Source organism: Humulus lupulus, chromosome 2 (assembly GCF_963169125.1).
Source record: "Humulus lupulus chromosome 2, drHumLupu1.1, whole genome shotgun sequence".
Taxonomy (NCBI): Eukaryota; Viridiplantae; Streptophyta; class Magnoliopsida; order Rosales; family Cannabaceae; genus Humulus; species Humulus lupulus.
In genome coordinates, this window is record NC_084794.1 from 82500018 (window position 1) to 82525564 (window position 25547).

The 25547-nt window shown below is 37.4% G+C and overlaps 1 pseudogene; it reads left to right on the forward strand.

Moving 5' to 3' along the window:
- The window catches only part of LOC133814468 (uncharacterized), a 25638-nt pseudogene extending 1009 nt beyond the window's left edge, over positions 1 to 24629 (forward strand).
- Positions 24630 to 25547: the final 918 nt, after the last annotated feature.

Genomic DNA, 25547 nt, shown 5'->3' on the forward strand with positions numbered 1-25547 from the left:
AGTAGGAGTTGCAATAGCAGTAGCAGAAGCAGTAGCATTAGCATGAGTAGCAGTAGCAGGAGTAGCAGTAGCACTAGCAGTAGCAAGAGTAGCAGTAGCAGTAGCAGTAGTAGCAGTAGCAGTAACAGTAGTAGCAGTAGCAATTGGAGTAGTAGTAGCAGTAGCAGTAGTAGGAATAGCAGTAACTGTAGTAGTAGTAGCACTAGCAGCACTAGCAGCAGTAGCAGTAGTAGCAGTAGTAGGAGTAGCTGTAGTAGTAGTAGTTGTAGTAGTAGTAGTAGTAGTAGTAGAAGTAGTAGTAGTAGTAAGGGCTGGAGCAGCAGTAGTAGTAGTAGTATCAGTAGTTGCAGTAGCAGCAGCAGCTGCAGCTGCAGTAGTCGTAGCAGTAGAGCAGTAGTAGTAGCAGTAGCAGTAGCAGTAGTAGCAGTAGCAGTAGGAGCAGGAGTAGGAGTATGTGTAGCAGTAGGAGTAGGAGTAGGATTAGGAGTATGAGTAGTAGTAGCAGTAGAAGTAGAAGGAGCAGGACTAGCAATTGCAGTAAGAGTATCAGTAGCAGTAGCAGTAGGAGTAGCAGTAGCAGGAGTAGCAGTAGCCATAGCAGTAGCAGTAGCAGCAGTAGTCTTAGTATTAGAAGTAGTAGTAGTAGCAGCAACAGCAGCAGTAGCAGGAAGACATGTTAGGACGATATCCAGAATAGTTTGGTAAGTAAATTTCGAGAACGAAATTCTTTTTAGTAGGGGAGAACTGTAGAGTCCAAGAACTTTACATAGTAATAGTAGTAGGTGCAGCAGCAGCAGCAGCAGCAGTAGTAGCCGTAGCATTAGTGGCAATAGCAGTAGCAGCAGTAGTTGAAGTAGTAGCAGTAGTAGTATCAGTAGCAGTAGATGTAGTAGGAGTAGCAGTAGCAGTAGGAGTAACAGTAGAAGTAGCAGTAGCAGTAGTAGTAGTAGCAGAAGCTGGAGCAGTAGCAGTAAGAGTAGCAGTAGCAGCCAGAGTAGCAGTAGCAGTAGTAGCAGTAGAGCAGCAGCAGTAGCTACAGTAGAGCAGTAGCAGTAGTTGTAGCAGTAGCATTAGTTGAGCAGCAGCAGTAGTAGCATAGCAGTAGCAGTAGTTGTAGCAGTAGCATTAGTTGAGCAGCAGCAGTAGTAGCAGTAGCAGTAGCAGCAGTAACAGTAGCAGGAGGAGTAGCAGTAGCAGTAGTAGCTGTAGCAGTAGCACTAGGAGTAGGAGTAGCAGTAGGAGTAGCAGTAGCAGTAGTAGCAGCAGTAGCAGCAGTAGCAGTAGCAGTAGCAGTAGCAGTAGCAGCAGCAGCAGCAGTAGTAGTAGTAGTAGTAATTTTGGTTCTAGCAGGGACTTAGTTGGATCATTTTGGTTCAAGCCGGGACTTAGTTGGACACTCATAGCAACACTTGTAGATTTTATAAATTTAACTTATAGTTTAAGAATTTTAATTATAACCTAAGGTTTGATTAATATAACTGATTATGAAGATGATATTTATTATACTATATGGTTTAGATAGACCCCAATAAGATAATGACACTTGTCGTGTGCATGTTTATTGAGAAATTAAGTATTTTTGAGGAATAGTTTTTTAAGAGTAATATTTGAAAACCCCAGAGTCTGCCAGCAGCTTTGAAATCATTATAGGACACAGTCAAAGTTATTTACTCAATTCAAATTAGGCTGAAAAAGTGCAATTACGTGTATAATATTTCAACGTATGCTAATATATCGCAGCTCTAGGGGGCGATATATCGCCACTCGGTAAATACGAAAAATACATAACTTTGCACGAACACTTTGACGAGCCTCGGGAATATAAGCCCAGGCGATATATCGCCTACCATAGGCGATATATCAGCTCTAGGGAAAGGTTTTTGAATAATTTTGAAACCGAGCTCATTTTATTCCATAACCTCTTTATAAGCCTCAGAATATTTTTGAGCGAGTCTTAATCCTCTTCTGAAAGATTATTCAAATGTTTTCAATTAAATAGTCATTATTTTTATTCAATCTAAAAGAAGATTTTTTCATTCTTGAACTCTATAAATAGGACCTAGTACCCAGTCATTTCTTTCATTATTCAAGCTGAGTTCAGAGCCTTCAAGCTACTAGGTTTACTTTAGAGTGTTAAACACTTGGGTTAGGGTTATAAGCTTTATCATCTTAAGCTTATTAAACACTTGGGAAGTAAGTTTAATAGTGTGTATTTTGATATCGAGGTGTAGTTTGGTTATAGTGCATTCAAAGGTATTCCTATTCCTAGTTCATTTATGTATGTTTCATTGGTTTTTATAGTTTTTCTCTACTCAAATCCTAACTCAATATTTTCCATTCTTGGTTAGGCATCTAAGTTCTTTGAACTTGAGGTTTCTTGTCGGTAAGTATCTTCTCGGTGGTTTAGACTCATTTCTTTTCATCTCTTTCTTTTAGAAATACTCACATTCTTCTTGTTGGTATTAGGAGTGTTCCAAAATCCCGTCCTTGTTCTCACATCCCGGTATTTGGTATGGAAAATAGGATAGTTTCTATATGCTTATGTGTATGTTTATGTATAATATGTTTATGCTATAGTATGTTATGCTATGTTTTATCTAGGGCTCATAGTTTCTTAGTGCCCTAGTGTTTATCATTTTTATGTTTATAGTTATGATTTACCCTACCTCAGATATTAAACAGGGGACCTAGATGGGTGATCATATACTACCATGTGATCTAACCTACCTCAGATATTAGACAGGGGACGTAGATGGTTTATCACATGTTTTTAATGGCCATTAATAGTATAATCTTATATGGTATACGTATTTATAGTCATATGTTAAATGTTTATAGTTTATGTTTATGTTTCATGCTTTTAGTAATTTTCCTTGTTGGGCATTAGGCTCATTCCTTTATTTTATATGTGCAGGAAAATAGTTATGGCGGCAGAAAGATTCTTGGCGGCTTGGGATTGTATATTGAGGGAGAATGGATTCGGTGGACTCTGTAAACAATTCGAGGACGAAGTTGTTTTTAGTCATTCCAATTATTTTTCCTATATATTTTTCGCACCTGATTTTTGTAATGAATTTATTTAAGGTTTAAGTTATATTTTATTTGCAAACAATGGGATCCCATATCATACCATTAATTTTATGTATGTTAACTTTTGCTTTACAGTTTTTAATAAAGTTATGACTATTTCATATGTCTGTTTTCTTAAGATTAGTGTCTATGTATAGTAATTATTAATGGTCAAAAGTCTAGAATTAGTTGGGTCATTACAAAGGATAAATGCAGATCAACAATGGAGTAAAAACTCGTATATTGTTTAATAACCTCTGTATACAATGAATTTTCCAACCTCCTTCAATGATGAAGTGAGGCCCTATTTATAGGTGAGCTCTAATGGCTCTTGGTACATTATATTCCCGAAGAGACAAGGAGCTCCTTATTCAGGTTGTAGGTGGTAGTGGTGTTGGAGGAGTGGTGGTCGGTTCCCATATATGTTAGGCGTCTTCAAAAGTACTCCTGCTTTGGTATCGTGTTGTACCTCCACTACTTGTTGGGTATGCATGTCAGAGTCGCGCCTCTATCCTCCTCATGGTCGTACATCCCGTACTCATGGGCATGCCTTATACCTAGGGGTGGCAATTTGGGTCACGACACGACACGACACGATTAAGGTAAACACGAACACGACACGTTTAATAATCGTGTCGTGTTCGTGTTTGAGTTTTTGACACGTTTAATAATCGTGTCGTGTTCATGTTTACCTTAATCGTGTCGTGTCATAATCGTGTCGACCCATTTAATAATCGTGTCGTGTCATAATCGTGTCAGACACGATAACACGAATACTTTACATAGGTTTTCTGATTTTTTTCGTATAATTATGATTAATCGTGTCATAATCGTGTCATAATCGTGTTATCGTGTTCGTGTCGTGTTGACCCGTTTAATAATCGTGTCGTGTTCGTGTTCGTATTTTTGACACGTTTAATAATCGTGTCGTGTTCGTGTTTACCTTAATCGTGTCGTGTCATAATCGTGTCGACACGAATCTGACACGTTTACACGAATTGCCACCCCTACTTATACCTGATGGTTCTTTTTCCTATTTCAAAGAAACACCTTTTCACCAGGCTTTCTTACATTTGGTTAAGTGTTGTAGAACTTATAGGTTGTCATGGAAGATATGGCGAGGCAAAGCGCCTTTCGCGGGTCTTCATCCCAACAAGATGTGGGGTCTCACATGGACCCTACACGAGGCGCTGCTGTATGGACGAGGTGGTGTCTGTGGGACCTGGCTTGAGGCGCTGCTGCGCGACCAAGGCGGTGGGTCTATGAAACCTGGCGCGAGGCGGTGCTACGCGACCAAGGTCGTGGGTCCGCAGGACCTAGCGCGAGGCGCTGCTGCGCGGCCGAGGTGGTGGGTCCGCAAGACTTGGCGCGAGGCACTGCTGTGCGACCAAGGTGGAGTCCACGAGACCTGGCGCGAGGCGCGGCCAAGGTGGTGGGTCCGCGGGACCTGGCGTGAGGCGCTGCTGCGTGGCCGAGGTGGTGTCTGCAGGACCTGGCGAGAGGCGCTACTACGCGGCCAAGGCGGTGAATCCACATGACCTGGCACGAGGTGCTGCTGCGCGGCCGAGGTGGTGGGTCCGCAAGACTTGGCACGAGGAGGTGGGTGCGTGGGACCTAGCGTGAGGTGGTGGGTCCGCGGGATCTAGCGCGAGGCGCTGCTGCACGGCCGAGGTGGTGGGTCTGAGGGACCTGGCACGAGACGCGACCGAGGTGGTGGGTCCGCGGGACCTGGCACGATTTGTTGCTGCACAGCCGAGGTGGTGAATCTACGGGACCTGGCGCGAGGCGGTGCGTCTGTGAGACCTAGCGCAAGGTGGTGGGTCCACGGGACCTGGGCGAGGTGGTGGGTCTGCGAGACCTAGCGCGAGGTGCTGCTGCGCGGCCGAGGTAGGGTCTGCAGGACTTGGTGCGAGACACACAAGGGTGTCATGAGCCTTCGAATCTTTAGCAAGGCAGAAACCTGCAGGGCACTTGGGAGTGTTGGCTAGAACGTGGTCTCGTGAGACCTATAGGCCCGAGCCCGACAGCATGACTAAGTGACCATTAGCCACGTATTTCAACTAGGGATCAGAGATTTTTTCCTTGGTGAATTTTTGGCATCCACACTTGCCACGCAGTCTATAAGGAGGTCTTTAGACATCCTTGTAGCCTTATTATGATGTTATACTTATTTTTCATGAGTGCGATACTTGCATTATTCTTGGAGGCATATAAAGCAGCGAAGGATGTCATTCAGTACTATTGGGTGATGAGGACCTTGCTATGCGAGATAGTTCGCACAGCAAGACCCCTCACATGATGAGGCTTGACTCATTTTCTTCGTGCTTCATCCGTTGACATCCCGGGGCCTTCATCGACCTTCCTTCCAAGGATAAGGCTTATACAAGGCTTAGGGACACGATAAACATTTAGACAAGAGTGTTTGGAAGCACTAGGCTATAGCTGGTCTCGCTATGCGAGGGCCCTCTCGCTGTGCAAGGCCTATCAACCTTCTTTTGTGTTTCTGTGACTTCATTCTTCGTTTATGTCTAAAGATGGCCTTTATATAGATGTCCAATGAAGGAATGGAGCCTGATTGAGCTATAAATTCGAGGGTAGTCTTGCCGAGGGAGGGTGCCCTTGCTATGTGAGATCCTCTTGCAAGGTGTGAGGTGTCTCGTCGCCTTGTCTTCCTTAGTCTAGGACTCTGACAAGTAATTCTCTCTTTTTTTTTGTGAGGGACTTTCGCAAGTTCTCAAAGTCAATAGCTTTATTTTGAAAGGGTTTCTTTTGGGACCCTCTACTGCGTGTGATTCGTGTCTGTTGGTGCACCTAGATTACTCGTAAGGATATGTTGACCCTTTGGGTTCTCGCTATCCTTTTATATATTTTCGCACGAGCATTTTATTTTGTGCGAGAAGTGTCCTTCTCGTCATTATGCATAGTACTATTTTTGCAAGCGTCTTCTGTGAGTCCCTTTTTTCGCAAGCGTCTTCTTTGAGACCATTTTCACAAGCGTCTTCTTTGAGACCATTTTCGCAAGCGTCTTCTTTGAGACCCTTTTCATAAGCGTCTTCTTTGAGACCTTTTTTTGTATTTTGAGGTGATCTTTCCTCGATTCGAGACCCTTGTTAAGAGATGGTCCTTGTGAAATCTTGCGAACACCTATTTTCAAGGCCCTTTATCCCTTGGTAAGGCGACTCAGTCGATCTAGACTTGGGGATCTCTTGGGGTTCCCCTTTTGTCTTCTGAGACGTGGTCCCTTTACAAAATGGGTTTGTCCATGACGAGGTCACTTTTGAGGGACCTTTTGACTTTTTTAGATTCTATAAGGGTAGCTAGTCCTTATAGATTCAAATTTTGTCTCATATGGTTAACCGCTCTCGCATATATGTATTATAAATACTTTTATATATATGTATGTCGCGAGGCTAGATGCCTGTTTCGCACTTGGCCAAGCACCTATTGGGGCTCGTGAGGCTAGGAGCTTGCTTTGCACATGGCTAAATGCCTATGGAGGTTTGCGAGGTTGGACACCTAATTTGCGCAAGGCGAGATGCCTGTTGAGGCTTGCAAGGCTAGGCACCTATTTTACACATGGCTAGGTGCATGTTGAGGTAGGGTCCAATGCCTTGTAAGTGGTTTGTCGGATCTTTCTTTCCAAGTACTTTGTTTTTCGTTCTCTCCGATATGCTTTAACAATTCCAGATCTCTGGAATTAGCTAGGCGACTCCTTTGGATCTTTATGGGGGCTAATTGCAATGATTTGATGAATCCTACTAGCTTCTTCTTTGAAGCCTTTTTGTAGTCCTCTTCCAATTTTCAACTTGATCAGCGAATCCTCTATCACGACGTTCTCTTCTACACAAAATCTTCAGACGTATTGGTAGAAGGGTGATCGGAGGAAGATTCTCTTTCCTCAACATGCAAGTTCTTATGGCCCTCTTCCACACATATATACTTTTGTGCTCTTTTGAAGAAGTCATCTAAGTTCGTAACCTCTCTCTTGAGCATGTTACCCCATAACCTGCTTCCTGGACGAGCTTCGGCTATAATAGCCATCTTGAGCTCCTCTCTAGTTGAACTTCCTAACTTTGTTGCTTCCATATTGAACCTATGGATATAGCTCCTTAGACTTTCATTCTCGCCTTGTTTTATGTTAGTGAGGCTGGTAATTGGCATAACATAATCACAGACTGCACGGTGTTGCTGAAGAAATTTGCCAGAGAATTGCTGCCACAGCTTGATGTTTCCTGGCCTTAACCTCTTGAACCACTTGTACGCAACTCCTTTAAATGTAACGACAAAGCAATGGCACTTTGCTCTGCTGTTGACCCCTCTTAACCTCATCAAGTTATTGATGGAGTCTAAGTGATACTTTGGATCCGTAGTGCCCTCGTACGGAGCCATGCGAGGCTCTTTGAAGTTTGTGAGGAGTTGCTCAACCTGGATCTCCCTTGTGAAGGGCGAATCATGGTCAAATTCTTCGTCATCTTTGTTCCCCCAGGTGCAGTGATAATCTTGCCTTGAGGGCTTTGCATTTCAGTGTCTAGTTCCTTCTTCTTTTTTCTTAAAGAATCTTGCGGGTTCTATGACTGAACCCTTGCTTTGGTTGTGTCCCTCGGGGGAGCCGCGGGGGGAGTGGTTTTTACCCTAGACCCTCTCTGGTTAAATTTTCCCCTCAAGTAAGGTGAGGCTTTTGTGGGGGTAATCTTGGGTCTGCACCTCCCGTAGGTGGGGTTCGCGCCAGGTTTTTCCACTGGTGTATAATATTCCTTGTGTTATGGGCAAGGGGTATAACAAGTGGAGAGCTGCGTTTTGTCACCGTCCATGAGTATGGTGGTTTCTCCTCGTGCATGCTTTTCTCTCTCATGCTGGGGAAGGGGTATGCTCGAACTTCCTTGCAGCATGTCATTCAACACCTCCTACGTGCTCTTTATTACGACTTCCAGCCTTCTATTTTTTATGTGCAATTCGCGTATCACATCCTCGTAAAAGCAAGTTATGGAGCTGGGACTCACAGAGTGCACCCGCAAACTGTTGTCAGGCCTGTGCAAATAGGGGCATGGGTCCCGCTGGCCAGAGCGTGGTGCAATCGGCAGTTGAGGATGAGGATGCGTACTCAGGCCACACACATGGGTTGAGATGGATTACGATGACCTCCCCTAGGTTGGACTGCCAAGAGTGTTGCCTCCTTCTCCTCTCCAGGGGTTGAATGTTCTGCCGGCATGTCTCCATTCTCAGGTGGTGGAAGGTCTCTTCTGGAGGCTTTCGGTTGGCCTCCTTCAAGGTGGATCTCAGCATCCTGAGATCCCCGTAGGCATTTTGAATGCCTTGGCATGTTTTCTTGTCAAAATTGATGGAAGAACAACGGTTTGATAGTTGTCCTTCCCACAGACGGTGCCAAACTGTTGACGGTGAGAACTCGTCAATGATGTTAGGTTGAAAAACACAATGTTTAGTAAGATAATAACTAATGAGAATTTAGAATAAACTTGAGGAAGAATAAATGCAGATCAACAATGGAGTAAAAACCCGTATATTGTTTAATAACCTCTGTATACAATGAATTTTCCCACCTCCTTCAATGATGAAGTGAGGCCCTGTTTATAGGTGAGCTCTAATGGCTCTTGGTACATTATGGTCCCGAAGAGACAACAAGCTCCTTATTCAAGCTGTAGGTGGTAGTGGTGTTGGAGGAGTGGTGGTCGGCTCCCGTATATGTTAGGCGTCTTCAAAAGTACTCCTGCTTTGGTATCGTGTTGTACCTCCACTACTTGTTGGGTATGGATGTCAGAGTTACGCCTCTATCCTCCTCATGGTCGTACATCCCGCACTCATGGGCATTCCTTATACCTGATGGTTCTTTTTCCTATTTCAAAGAAACACCTTTTCACCAGGCTTTCTTACATTTGGTTAAGTGTTGTAGAACTTATGGGTGTCATGGAAGATATGGCGAGGCAAGGCGCCTTTCGCGGGTCTTTATCTCGACAAGATGTTGGGTCTCGCATGGACTTGGCGCAAGGCGCTGCTGCACGGCCGAGGTGGTGTCCGCCAGACCTAGCGCGAGGCGCTGCTACGCGGCCGAGGCGGTGGTTCCGCGGGACCTGGCGCGAGGCTCTGCTACGCGACCGAGGTGGTGGTTCTGCAGGACCTGGCACGAACCTCTGCTATGCGGGGCAAGGTGGTGGGTCCGCGACACCTGGCGCGAGGCGCTGCTGTGCAGCCAAGGTGATGTCTGCGGGACCTGGCGCGAGGCGCTGCTGTGCAGCCAAGGTGGTGTCTGCGGGACCTGGCACGAGGCACTGCTGCATGGTCGAGATGGTGGGTCCGCAGGACCTAGCGAGATGTGCAGCTGCACGGCCAAGGTGGTGTCCGCGGGACCTGGCGCAAGGCTCTGCTATGCGGTCGAGGTAGTGGGTCTGCGGGACCTGGCGTGAAGCACTGCTGCGCGACCGAGGTGGTGGGTCTGCAGGACCTAGTGCAAGGCACTACTATGCTGCTGAGGTGGTGGGCTCACGAGGCGCTGCTGTGCGGCCGAGGTGGTGTCTGCGGGACCTGGCGCGAGGCACTGTTGCGCGGCCGAGGTGGTGGGTCCGTGGGACCTGGCACGAGGTGCTGCTGCACGGTCGAGGCGGTGTGCCTGGGACCTGGCACGAGACTCTGCTGTGCGGCCGAGGTGGTGGGTCTACAGGACCTAGCGCGAGGCTCTGCTGCGCAGCCGAGGTGGTTGGTCTACGGGATCTGGCATGAGGCTTTACTGCGCAGCCGAGGTGATGGATTCGCGGGACCTGGTGTGAGGCCCTGCTGCGCGGCCAAGGTGGTGTGTCCGAGGGACCTGGTGCGAGGCGTTGTTGCACGGCCGAGGTTGTGGGTCCACGGGACTTAGTGCGATGTGCTTCTGCACAGCCGAGGTGGTGGGTCAGTGGCACCTTGCACGAGGCGCTGCTGTGCGGCCTAGGTGGTGTCCGCGGGACCTAGCACGAAGTGTTGTTGCGCGTCGGGGTCCGCGGGTCCTGGCGCGAGGTGCTGCTACGCGGCCGAGGCGGTGAGTCCACAAGACCTGGCGCGAGGCGCTACTGCATGACCGAGGTGGTGGGTCTGTGGGACCTGGCACGAGGTGATGGGTCCACAGGACCTGGCACGAGGTGCTACTGCGCAGCCGAGGTGGAGTCCGCAAGACCTAGCGCGAGGTGCTAGGGTTCGTGGCACCTGGGCGCGAGGGTTCTAGTCTTCAATGAGGCGGAGGCCTCGTGAGCCGCATGGGAGTATGACTTCTAAGAGCTTGGCACTCAAGTTTTTAACCACACAAGAGTCTCGCGAGGCACATGGACGCCCGACACATGGATGCAAGGCGGGGGCCTTGCAAGGCCTAGGGGCGCGAGACACACAAGGGTGTCGTGAGCTTTCGAATCTTCAGCAAGGCAGAGACCTGTGGGGCACTTGGGAGTGTTGGCTAGAACGTAGTCTTGTGACCTATAGGCCCGAGCCTGACAGCATGACTAAGTGACCATTAGCCACGTATTTCAACCAGGGATCAGAGATTTTTTCCTTGGTGGATTTTTGGCATCCACAATTTTAAATGCATTAAATGCATCATCCTTACTTTTAAGCAAATACACATAAGTATATTTAGAGCAATCATCTATAAAAGTTATGAAGTGTCTATTTCCTCCTCTAGTCAATCATACCATTTAATTCACATAAATCAATATGTATTAAATCTAGCAAGTTTGAGCATCTATCAACAGTGGAAAATATTTCTTTACCATATTAGATATAACACATAATTCACATTTTTCATGTTCATTCACATAACAATTAATCAATCCACATCTAGCAACTCTTTAATTGTGTTATAACATATATGAGCAAGTCTATTATGCCACAAAGTAATAGAGCTAGAATAAACCACATTAAAAGAATTAGATGCCATATAATTATTGTCACTATTAAGAGCACAAAGTTTGATCATCCCATCACATGAATAACTCTTTCCCACAAAAGTGCCCAATTTAGTCAAAATGAGTTTATTGGATTCAAACTCCATTTTTTGTAACACCCTACTAATTCAGGATCATTACACTGTGTGTTAAAACTTGTGCATAACTTGTTAAGCGAGTCATTTGGACTCAAAAAGTATAACTCAGGTTAAACATTGATTTTGGTATTAAAATTTTTGGTCAATGAAGTCAAGCTTTTCATTAAAAAGGTTTGAATAATTACAAGGGATCCCAAGGGTATTTAAATCAAAATTCAGGTATAATAAAATTACAAAACTAGCCAACCTAAGTGGAAAAATCGAGCTAATATCCCATGTTCCTCAAAAGTACCTTGACCGTGGTGGCCGAGCAAGCTGAGTATGTACGCGCCGCCCCTAGAGCTCTCCAACTCAGGGATGGTCCAGTTTCCCTTTGCCCTTACCTTACCACAAATCACATGTGAGCCAAGGCCCAGCAAAAAAATCCAATCAAGTAAGACATATATTCATATAAGCAATTATATCAAATACATGCTTTATAAATCATAACCAGATTCTCATTGACTTTCTAATCAGTATAACGACTCATGCTGAGTAAATGCATACCATACCCTTGTAATGGCCCCACCACTATGGCCTACATTACACATGTAGTGTCAATAATGACCTTCAAGCCAATCAATCACAAACAATGATCAATCATTATGAACGGTTATAGAAACGGATGCTTACATAGAACAAACATTTAAGTTTAACATATTCATAAAACAATCATGCCTGTGCTCGATAATCAAGGCTCAAGCCCTACACTCAGTGCATGTGTCAGTTTTCTTACCTCGAGTCTTGTGCAAATAATGGTATGACCCTGAGTCTGACCCCTTTCTAGAGCCTTGCGATAACCCAAGTCACAACAACATAAATAGTATCCTCATAAGAACTAAGTCTGGAAATGAGTTCCAGGACTACTCTCTAGCTCTCGGGACTTCCAATTCTACCAATCCGGGTGATGGAACCACACCCGAGCCCCAGAGCCTTTCCCCAAACAAAAAAATCGCATTCTGAAGTGATACAAGTGCAGGGTGCCACCCCTTAGCGCAGCAGCGCGAACCAAGAATTTTGGGTTTCTTCCCTGCGATTTCTCATACCCAAACTTGGCAAATCCGACCCAAAACTGAAAAATGCTTGAAATTGAGTACCCAAAACAAGCATACAACCTATAGTACATCTAAAAACAATAACCTAATGACCAATTCAAGTTTCAAACTACAATTCCACCGCTTAGGTCAAAACCTCCAAATTCTTCCTCAAATCCAACATTCAACACAAATTCATGGATTCAGCAGCAATTCAATATCTAAAACAGTTTACAAACTAGTTCCTATCGTCAATACACATATCAAAACACCTTAGAATCCCAAAATTTCAAAAAAGAAACCAAAATCCCCAAAATTTCATCAAGAACAAGCAACTAAAGAAGAACAATCATCAAGGAGGAAGATCATACCAGGGAATTCGAATCTCAAATTATTTGACAATGCCCTTGCTAGCTGCAATCCCCTTGTTCACTGGAATGTCCCTAGAGATCCTCCAAATTTCAAAGAGTAATTCACTAAGCTAATGGTTGTGCTAGAAAGGTTCAAGAAGAAAATTAGAAGGGAAATGGGGTTTTAAACATGTGATTCATACCCAGCTACATTAGCCAAAATTTCACCAATTAATAGGTCAAATGACCAAACTACCCCTCCGTTCACTTAACCTCCAAACTATCCTCAAGGGAAAAATGGTCATTTAGCTTAAATTCTCACTAAACCTCAAATTAGACATATAATTCCCAATTAAATCCTCTAATCTTTCAAATACAAATATTTTCCTCAAAAATATCTCATATTCCATTAATTTCCAAAATATGTGAAATTACCAAAATACCCATTGGCTAACCCCGAGCCGGGTATAAATCCTCGTTGTGACTTTTCTGCTAAAATGCTCGAAATGGTCCACTTATGTCGAATATCACAAATACATCCACACAACAATGTGGTCTCAAGCATATAGCACATTAAATACATATATACCCTCAACAGGTCAAAATTACGAAAATGTCTTTTTTTTACCGAAAGTGGGTCTTTAAGCACAATTAATACACATAATCATGCATACTCAATTATATATTAATATAATTCACATATTTATCCCACGTGGCTTCTCAGCACGCTAATCCAAGCACTTAATCTTATTAGGAATTTTGAGACGTTACAATTTTTATACTAGATTTACTCAATAGACTTCCACTCACAATGTTTCTAGTCATATCGGGAACATATAAAACATTAGTTAGGGTCACTTTATTTCCAGTGGTGAATAATAAATCAATGCAGCCCTTTCCGAGTATCTTAGATCTCTTTTCATTTCCCATTTGGACTTTAAGTCCATCCTTTGCACTTTCAAAGGTTTTGAAAAGAGATTTAACATAGGTTGCATGAATGGTGGCACAAGTACCATACCACCACCCTTGCACCTTTTCTTGGGATGCATTAACTTCACTCAAGGTTGCAATGATCTCAACATCAAATGCATTGGCCTTGGTATCCTTACTTAGGTTTGCAATGATCTCATCATCAAGTACATTGACTTTAGTATCTTTACTTTCTTTTGCAATGATCTCATCATCGATTTCATTAACATGTTCACCTTCTCTTAAGGTTGCATTAGTCTCATCACTACATGCATGAACTATGTCAATTCTCTTTAGGGTTGTCATACATTCCTCATTGAATGCATCATTCTCAATTAGGGTTGCAATGCATTCCTCATTGAATGCATTGAATTTAATCAAGGTCACAAAGGTCTCATGATCAATTAGAGCGACCCAATTAAATTCATTTAGAAGTGCAATGATCTCAATATTAACTGCCCTAACCCTAATCTTATTATGGTTAGTTTTACAATTACCATATCTCACATGATGATCAATTACTTTACAAACAAAACAAGTATAACAATAGCCCTTGAATTGTTCATTAACATTCACCATTGTACTCTTAATATAAGCAATAAACTCAAGCTCATAAAAATATTGTAGCAAACACATTTCATTCAAAATCTTGAAATCTACACATTTAGAAATAAAGAATTTGATGATACCAATCTCCTTAAACATGTAATCCCATTATGTTGTCTCATCCTTTGTTGATGAAGACTTTGAATTCATATCCACATTCATGTAGAGCATATCCAAATAGAACTTTCTTTGATCTCTCATGTTTATGTGTTCAGCACAAACCAAATCTTGATACAAGGATTTGAAGGAAGATGAAAAAAAAAATTATTGTTGATTATGCAAAACACAAAAATAAAATAATGAGAGATAGAGATTTTTTATTGTTGGGGATATAAGACTTATACTTTATTAAATCAACAATTAATAATGATAATAGAATAATATTTAAAACCCTAGAGACTAATCAAGAACCATATTCATAGTATGAATGAAAATCTTGATAATTAAATAAACATATTCAAAATATGAATGCAAATCTTGAAACTTAAAGAAACATATTCAATATATGAATGCAAATCTTGAAATTTAAAGATTAATTAAATATAACATGAATTTAGAATGAAAATAACACAAATAAGATCAAAGTGTAGACTGGATCTTTCTTGAAGAACAACCCTTAGAACATAAATTCACAACGCTATGATTTTATGCGAAACACAAAAGTTGCAATGCTTAACACAAATGTAGATTTGTTGTCCAAAATTTTTTATTCCTAGACTTCTCTATGGAAATGCTTGAAGCAACTACAATGGAATGAGATTGGGATACACAAGTCTTGATCCTTCATACAAGCCAAGCTTTCTTGATGAAGATCTTGGAGAAAACTAGTATGCTTGGAGCTAGAGAGAGAGAAAGAATTCTTCTTTTAGAGAGAGAAAGGTGAGCAATCAATCCACCAATTAACTCATATGAACCCCTTAATTAGTATAAGACCCTCATTAGACTCAATCAATGAGATAAAGAGAAACTAATAAAGATTCTAGATAGAAAAGATAAAGTCTTATGGAATAAGACTATTTCCTTATTGAAAGTACTATGGAGGACCAACAAAGTAGAGAAAGAAACTTAGGAGCTAGAATCGAATATGCGGGACCAGTATCTCGAACTGTTCAGGTAAATTTTGAGGACGAATTTCTATTAGGAGGGGATAATTGTAGCGTCCAAAACTCCTAAGGAGGTTTAGTTCCATAATAGCATGCTTGGAGGGCATTAGTGGAATTTGTTTTGAATTATATTATTATATAATTGAATATGTATGATTATGTGAATTAAATGTGTTTAAAAATCCGCTCATAGTGAGAACGGGCATATGTGTAAATTTTGACTCGCTAAGGGTGTATTTGTGAATTATATGTGCTATGCGTTGTGGGACCACATTGTTATGTGGGAATATATGATTGCGACAATGGTGGGTTCCTTCAAGAAATGATAGCAGAAATGTCACAATGGAAAAAAAATCTAACTTTGGTTTAGTTTGAGGGTATTATTTGAGTAATTGAACATTATTGGGGTAATTTGTTGGTGGGATTACTAGATTTCCCTTGGTCTTAGTTAAGGAGGGAGTAAGATGTTAGAGGCATTTAGGTCATTTGATGGTATAATAAGAAATATGGGTGAGATTACCCACAATGCCCTTGGATTTAGTTAAGTGGGTAACTAAATGGGAAGGAAATTTTTGTCATTTGGTGATGTAACTAGCGGAAAGATGACCATTAGATGTCCTGGGTCCCATTTCACGTTCTAGTGTTCTTTTCCTTCTAGCTTCTTCCTCGTTAAGAAACTTTCACCACACATAACTCAAATTCATCAATTATTTCAAGTTGCTAAGAGATTTTAAAGTCTTGAAGTGGAATTGGCAGCCAATAGTATCAACTTCATCATAATAATCAAGACATAGAAGGATGTATGAGTTCTCTTCATTGTTCTTCACTTTGTTCTTGAATAGAATTTTGGGGCTTTTGTTAAAATTTTTGAAATTTAGGATTCTAGGTTGTTTAGATGAGTGTTTGTTGAGAGAAACATGTTGTGTAGCTGTTCTGAGCCATTAATTCAATCTGAAAATAAGAAATTGTGTTGAATTTCAAAATTAGGGGAAAATGGGGTTTTAGAACCCTAAAGTTTGCAATTCTTGTTTAGAACTTGAAATTTGATGTTGGATTGATGCTATAGGATGTATATAGAGTATTATACTTATTTTAGTGTATAATTCCAGGTCTGTCACATGTTTGGGTCGAATTTGGTGATTTTTAAAACTTGAAAAATGCAGGGGGAAATTTAGTTCCTGGGATGTGATTCGCATTTCTGGGGTACGAGCACGACCACGCCCAGAGGCTGGCGCAACCCTGCCAGTGCCCTAGTTTTTGAAAAAAAAATTGTGGACGCGACCACGCCCGTGGGTTGGCGCGACATCGTCGGGTGTCCCCAAGTGCAATTTTTTTTTTTTGTAGCTTCTCATTTTTACGAATATGATTATAATTTTCATTACTATAAAAACATGTTCACATGATTGGTAGTATTTTAAAAAAATACATAAATTAGAATTTTTTTACAAGATTCTTGAGTTTCAGTTCTTGTTTAATACACATTTATTTTTCAATTTAATCGTTAGATTGTTGTAATACAATATTAATTATATATAAATTAAGGAGAACTAAGTGCATGGATTAACCTGAAATTAACTTTAAAAAGAGAGAAGGGTTGTTGGTAAAGCTAGTTCAATGAGCCCATAGAAAGAGTCATCTAAATGCATCTCAGTCAATTATTTCTTCCATCAGACTTAGGAGGAAAGTCTTAAAAGGCTGCAGTGCCCGATCTCGCATCTAGCAATGGGTTGAATCTTGAAGAGGAAGCCTTGGTTGAGCTGTCAGAGGTCTGGAATAAGCATCCAATTAGAATTAGCTTACAGTAGTGACAGGCTAGGTGATTGATCCTTTGATTTAGTCCTCCCAAGGGTGACCATTAAGAGTGATCAATAAGAAGAGTCCAATCTGAGCGATCAGACGTCCCTGGGTTCAGGTTCCGCTCCTTCTCATTCATATTAATGGCAGTTCCTTGGGCTTCCTTCTTCTCATCTGGGAGCTGGGACTAAAACAATTCCTCCCACACGTTTTCTCGTAAATTACCCGGCCTACACTTCGACTACTAATAAGGGGACAAGACCTTACAACTAGATTAGAGATGATCCCTTCTCTCCAGTAAGTGCAGTGAAGGACTCTCGCCTCACCCGCCCCTTTGACTTATGGCATCATTGACTTGCTTTTCAACCTAAGCGATTTCATAACCAAAAAGAAAGACCTCTCTTTCGGGATCAGTCCCGTCCCTAGATGTAGTAGTCAATCAGCGGGACATTCAAAGAAACTATGCACCTTCACTGAATGTTAATGAAAGCAAGTCCTTTCATCCTAATCTCATCTACTGAAAAGGGGGAAATGAAGTGGCTGATGAAATCCAAAGTAGATATTGGAATTGGGGGTGTTCATTGTATCACATCCAATGTTTTTAGGCTTATTCGATTCGATCCAATTATCCACTGGATGTTGGATTTTTACAACCAATTCAATCCAATTAACTTGTCTCAATCAATCTGATCTGATCCAATTATCCATTGAATTTGATAGGTTCTATCCATTGGATGTGTCCCTTGCTTATGTATTTGATTGGATTTGATCCATCCAATATTTTTTATCCTTTGTCTAGCTAAATTTATAATATTATAAATAAAAATATTAATTTGCGCAAAATGTTACACACCATACAAATACAATATACATTAATCATAAATATATATATTTAAAATATATATAATTGGATCGGTTTGATTCTATTGGATTTTTGCATATATCATTCAACAATCGATCTGATCTAATTTGGATCTTCAAAATTCGATCCGATCCAATCCAATTATAATTGGATATCCAAATTTTGGCGGTCAGTTGTAATTTGTCCAGTCGATTCTAATTTGATTGGATAATTTTTTTCACACCCCTAATTAAAGTCATCTAATTAATTCTCTTTTTTGTTGGTTACTTGGTTTTTCCATTTCTTGATATATTTTTAAAAATATATATATATATATAAATAAATAAATAAAACACATTATCTTATTGTTTCATTATTTTGATATATGATTATGTTAATAAGGGATTATATTATTTTCACACTTAGATTTAACTACAATTTTAATTTGGATTTTTTTTTTTTTTTGGACTTCCTGTTTTATCAAAGTTAGTCAAATAATTTTTAAATAAGACTAAAATACTTTTATAAATAAATTAATTAAACAGTATCTTGCAATAAATATTAAATAGGATCTCAACTCAAAAGTGTTACAATTTGTTGTTTAGATGATGCCAAAATTGAACGTGTCTATTAGGTCAAGTCATCCATGACAAATCTATCTCAATTTTAAATAAGGTAAGACAGTCATGTTTTATCCATAGACTTATGCTAAGATATTTTTCTTTCATTTTTCTTTTTTTCTTTTTTCTTTTGACAAAATATGTATGATCTTTGTAAAAATATATCAAGCTTAGACTTCTAGTTTTGAATTATAATTCTAAGCTCAATCTAAGCCCCGATCAATCCTTATATTTTAGGGTTTATTTGGGTGAATCGGTTTTTATTTTCTTATGAACACTTAATATGTCTCGTCCCAAATAATTCATTTAATTTGAGATTATTTATGAATGTTATAATAATTTGTAGGTGATATTTTTTAAAAATATTATTTCTTCTTCGTTAGTTGCATGTGTATTTATATACTAGATACAAACAAGGTGAAATTTATTAATTATTTTTATTAAATTTGTATTATTATTATATAAATTTTCAAATAAATAAATAATATTACACATAAAATAATCACATAAACATATTAAAATAAAAACTAAACCAAAATATTATTTATGATTTTTTTAAATATATATATTTATATGATAACCTTTTTAAATATAAATGATAATTTTTTTAATAAAAATTAAGATTAGGTATTATATATTATTATAATAATATTTTATAACATTTAAATTTATATTAATATAATTATTAAATATTTAGTTTTGTATTATATATTATTATAATAATGATATTTTATAACATTTGAATTTGAATTTATATTAATATAATTATCTATAAAGTAAAAAATTAAATCAAAATATTGTGTATGATTTTTTTATATATATAATATGATAACTTTTTTTAACATAAATGATAATTTTTTAATAAAAATTAATATTATATATTATATATTATTATTATAATGATATTTATAATATTTGAATTTATATTAATATAAGTATTAAATAGTATTGTATTATATATTATTATAATAAAGATATTTCATTATACTTAAATTTATATTAATATAATTATTAAATATCTAGTTTTTTATTAAATATTATTATAATAATATTTTAATTTATATTAATATAATTACTAAATATTTATTTTGCTATATTTTTTAATTGGTTTTGAATATATATTATGTTAGATATTTGTAATATTACGTTAAAGTTAATAAAAAAAAATCTGTTATATACACATTTTTTTTTTGGTAAATATTCATTGGTTACATCAATATGTGACCATTGATGGTTAAATCAATATGTAGCTTTTGATAATTACAATAATTTTAATCGTTGGATCGTTATTTAATGATTGTGATTGATTTAATAATTGACTAAAAATAATTAATGAGGATTAAGAAGTGACATGTAACCTGATGCTAACGATCATATATATATAATATTTATTTTAAAATATTTTATTTTCTTAATAATATTGATTAAGATTTATATTGTTTAAAAAATAAATTTTACTATTATCACTAATTAGTTTCTAATAATTAATTTTTTTAATCAAAATATTTGATAGATTTTTTTTGCAATTAAAATTTATACATATTGTATTTGTTTGGTGTCTAATTATCACATGCTTAGTTTGTCAAAAGAAAAAAGTTGTTATATGCTTGTCATTCATGCGGTATATGTAATTTTTATATTTTTACGTAAAGAAAAAAAAAACGATCTAATACTTTTAGAAATTGTATAGGTCGAATAGAAATATAGTTGTTGCTGATTATTTATTTGATGTTTGCAACTTTTGATATTTTTGTGGTATAGTTCTCTTGCAATTGTAATATTTTTCTGGTCAACCAAAATAACTTGTGGAGTCATGGACTCATCATATATATAGTCTAATTTGAAACAATAAGAAGAAAAAAGAGCACCAATAAGCCATCTCCTTCTTCCAAATTTCCCTCTCAAAATTCTTTCAAAGTTTAGTCCTCATGACTCATGGCCATGCCCATGAATTTCTTTCATGCTTCCTGTAGTGCACCAAAATTTTTTTTTTAGATTATTTAAATTTTGTGCTTTATTTGATTTAAATGTTAAGTGTGATGAATTGTTTTATTTAAGTGTTGTTATTATATTTAATTGTTTATTTGATTTATTTGATGGTTTGTTATTTTATTTAATTGTTAGAAATGTTTTGGTTAATTAATTTAATAAGTGATTAAATGTGTAACATGTTATCTTACTATTAGTGTTACATTTTATTTAAGTGTGACAAATGAGGTATTTATGTGAGCTATGGTGGAGTGCACTAAGGTGCATGATAGATAGTAATGCACCCTAGTAATTTAGTGTGTGCTAGTGCATGGTAGCATGGTGCACATGTGTAGATTTTTCTACACATTTTAGGTTTCCTTATTTTAGATTTAATGGAGTTATTTATTAAAAAAAAAAAAGAATAAAAGAAAAGGGAAAGGAGGAGTGGGCGTGTGACCTAGTGGGAATGCAATATATCATTAAAATGGTAAAAAGGATCAAAAAAAATTGAAGACTATAATCATTTGGGGATAGGCTTGATCATGTTTTATTCCTTGTATCTTTTTGAAATAAAGGAAAATCAAGGAAAATAAAAGAGAAATGGAAACTTACCTTAATTTGTTTGGGAGACTTTATGAGAGGATTTGTCATAAAGGGACTAAGAAAGGAGAGAAGAGCCATTGCTCTTGTGTGTGTGTGTGGCTGCCGTGACCTAGAGAGAGAGAGAGAGAGAGAGAGGCGTGTAGAGAGAGAGAGAGAGAGAGAGAGGCGTGTAGAGAGAGAGAGAGAGAGGAAGAAAGAAAGAAAGGAAGAAGGAAGAAGAAAGTGAAGAGGAACCCCCTAGAGTATGTCTTCTTATTTTCTCTTTGTTTAATCTCTTTATTTGATAATATGATATTGATTTGTGTTATGCTTTGTGTGTGTTTGGATTCTTCTTTCTCCTCATGGTGGCTTTCCCATAAAACCCTAGGCTTGAACAAGGGTGTGGAGTTTGTGGTATTGATCTTTTGTGTTCTTGATTCTACAATCAAGAGAGGTAATGGTCTTTTCCTTAGCCTTATATTGTTTTTGGTGGTTGTATTTGAGGTTTTGCTAATGGTGTTAATGGTTGATTTTTGGGTAGGAATGATGTATAGGATTTGGATTTTGTGAGAGTATGACTTGTGTTTAAGGGTTGTGATGTTGATTTTGCTATGCATGAAAAATTGTAATAATCTATGAGCACATGTAAGGTGATTTCGGCCTAGGTACACCCAAGGGTGTTCTTGATTTGTTGTGTGATTTACCAAAATATTTGATCCATGTTTTAGGACCTTTGATATATGGGTAAGAGGACAAGTGGTAATCTTGATATTTTTTATCATGAAATGTTGTTAGATGCATGTTTTGTTTTGAATGATTAAATTGTGAGATGCATGAAAATAATGATAGAAATATGCTAGGTTAAAATAAGGCACATGTGAACATGGTATAAATTTACTATATGCTATTTTATTGAAAAGGTTTTGTTGGCTTTCATGGAATTGCAACAAATGATTTTAAAAGGATTCATGTGATTATGTTAGTGGAATCATGCATATTATAAGAGCATAATGAGATTATAGGCATGAATGATTTTATGTAATTTTTGAGACAAAAGTTGAGTTTTACAAAGAATTAAGCTTGCTGTTTTTTTTCAAGATAATTGGGTAAAAGTTGATAAAAATATGAGTTGCATGCATAAATAATGTTCTTGATGAATGTGTTAATTTTTATGAAATTAAAAGAGGATTTTAAGTCTCATATTATGATATTTTACTCAATTAATTTCCTACAGAATTTTTATTGAATTTTGAGAAAAAATGAGTTTATAAAATTGAATATGGTGATTTTAATGATAAAAAAATGGTTGCTGGAATTTTGTAATAAAATGTGAAGAAAGTTTCACTAAAAATGGATTTGATTAATTTTTGGAATAAATTATTTTTCCTAAGTTATGGTAATATTGAAAATTGATATTTTAATGGTATGAATGCATATTTTGATAAATAATGATTTTCTTTATTTTGATTGAGAAAAATATTTAGACTCTATTTATTTATGATTTTTGAATAAAATAAATAGTGGCTGAAAGTTTGTTTTAAAAAGTTAACAATTGTTATTAAATTGTCACATATGGGTTTTTACCACTTAAAAACTAAGTCTTAAATAAATTAAATCAAAATATAATTTTTCCACACTTAAAATATATTTTTCACATCATTTTTGTAACACAATAATAAAATATATTTTTCTAAAGAAACATGTTAAAATAGGTATTTTAATTAAACCCAAGCTTGTTGGTTAATTCTTGGTAAATTAATATTTATTTAATGAAAATGTCACATATTTTATTTTGAGCTAAAATAAAATAAAGTTTTGAGAAATTTAATCAACTTAGAAATTTTAAAGAAAACATGTAATATGGCCATTGATTTTCAAACAATAGAAGCAAGAAATGTAGGGTTATCGTTTTTGAAAACGTCTTTATTACGCAACGTTCCCACGTATGCATGTTACATGCAAATCAACTTTTACGTCCAAAATCATGATTATTATTCAAATATGTAATTTTTATAAAGCAATCATGTTAGCAAAATGGGTAGAACGAGCATTATTCTTTTTGGCGATAATTGCATGTTTTAGTGTAACGGTTATCATGAGTGCATGGCCCATGCACACATGAGTTGTATGGAAGGGCAAAATAGTAATTTTATGAATCTAAGAAACGTTATTTTGATTATGATATAGGCTCGTTGAAAAGATTGTGAAATTCTTAGCTTGGACCTGAGGTAAGGAAGTTAGATAGATTTTATGTTTCTATGCTATGAATGGTAAGACTGTTTTATGAATGAACTGTTATGCAATTATGAATGCCTTAATGTGATGATATGATTGAATGTGAAATGTGAATGGATGTTAGATACATCAAACAGAATACGATGTTAGATACATCAAACAGATTTCGATGTCAGATACATCGACCGAGTTACTAAGGACATTGAGACGTGACTCCTAGGGCGGACGCGCCGAGGTTATTCAAGGACCAGTGATCTCCTGTTTACCTCATAGGGTGACATGGACAACTAGCGTTCCATGCTCATCATGTATGATGTATGTTGTGATATGATGATATGTCACATGTATGTTATGATATGTTGATATGTCACGTTTATATTATGATATGATGATATGTCACATTTATGTTATGATATGCTGATATACTTATGTTATGATATGATGATATGTCACATTTATGTTATGATATGTTGATATGTCACATTTATGCTATGATATGTTGATATGTCACATTTATGTTATGATAAGATGAAATGTTACGATTATGTTATGATAGACCATGATGTTTTAGATGAATGTTAGTGTTTGGTTGTTTGTTGTTTTTTCTTACTTGCTTACTTGCTTGTACTTCCTTACTGGGCTTTTAGCTCACCCCCTTACTTTCCTTCCAGGTAGCAAATAGGTTTTCTCTATGGCACGCGTGGTGACGTGGGGAGTTCTTCATCATGGGGTGTATGGCGTGGGGCAATCCTATGGACGATAAAACGATCAACGTAGAACGCCATTTTTATTATGTTTTGTTTTAAGAGACTTTTTCCTAAAATTATCAGTGGGACTCTGTTATTTAAATTATTTGGTTTTCTTGAACTTTGCATAAAAACCTATGTTTTATTTTAAACTTATGGCGCCAACTTGCATGAATTTAAATAAGTCCCCTGAGACTTTAGAAATGGACGGTATTCTTTTATAAGCTATGTTGTACGAATGTTTTGTAAGTACTAGTCTAGGGCGTTCTTTACACTTCCTTCAATTTCTAGCCAAATTAAGCACCCTTATTTTCCATTTATCTTTGGCTATAAATACCCCAGCCACTCTAAACCATTATTCAACCTCAGTTTACATAATATATTTAATAGAAAAAAAAAAAGAGCTTCCAATATAATCTATTACCTTAGTCATGGCAAGAGAGATCAATAAGGCTGTCGTTTTGGTTGTAACAGCTCTTGTTTTGAGCGTCGTTTTAATGATTCCTGTCGCACAAGGTCGGCTTCTGTGTGGTCCTCCAGCTCCTCCTGCAATGGTGAACTCAACAACTTCTCACTACTTTGTGCAGAACATTATTGATCTTTGGGGAATCAAGTCTAGTGGTCCAAGTTCTTCTGGAGGTGGCCATTAGAATACTTTTCAAAGACTTGTATCAACTTATATATTTTAGCTTTTTATTTTTACTTTTATGATTATAATAAAAGCATGTTCACATGATTGGTATTTTTATTTTTAATACACAAATAATAAGAATTTTGTAACAAGGCTCTTGGGTTTCCATTCTTGTTTTAATGCACAGTTGATTTTTCATTTTAATTAATCGTTAGATTGTTGTAATACAATATTATACATACATATATATTAAGGAGAACTGAGTGCATGGATTAGCCTGATATTAAATTTTAAAAGAGAGAAGGGTTGTGTGTATTGTGTAAGGCCAGTTCAATGAGAGCCCATAGGGAAGAGTCATAAATGAAACTCAGTCAACTATGCAAGGAAATGAAGTGGTGGAAATCCAAATTTAATATAGCTACCCATCTTGTTCTCTTTTTTGTTGGTTACTGTGGTTTCCATTTATGGATATCGGTAGGAGCTGTATTTACTCATGAATAATTCAATTTTTTTTATTTGATAGTGTGCATTGTAGTTATAACATTTATTCCATTAATTTTTAAAAAATTCGAAATAATTTATAGTAACAAAATTAGAGTTCAAATAGTCAGTTACATATGTGTCTGATTTTTTAAAAATGCATGTAAAATAGACTGTTTGAACCTCTATTTCAACATTATAAATTATTCATAATTTTTCAAAAATTAGTGAAATACATGTTATAACTATTATGTACACCGTCATATAAAAAAAATTAGGTTATAATATCTCTTACGTGTCGAATAAAGAAACACTGCTACCAATAAAATCTAAAATGATGCATCTAACCTAACAAGCTCCAATATATATATATATATATTGATATATGATTATATTAATAAGGAATTATATTATTTTTAACCTAAGTTTAAGTAAAAATCCAATTTAGATTCTATTT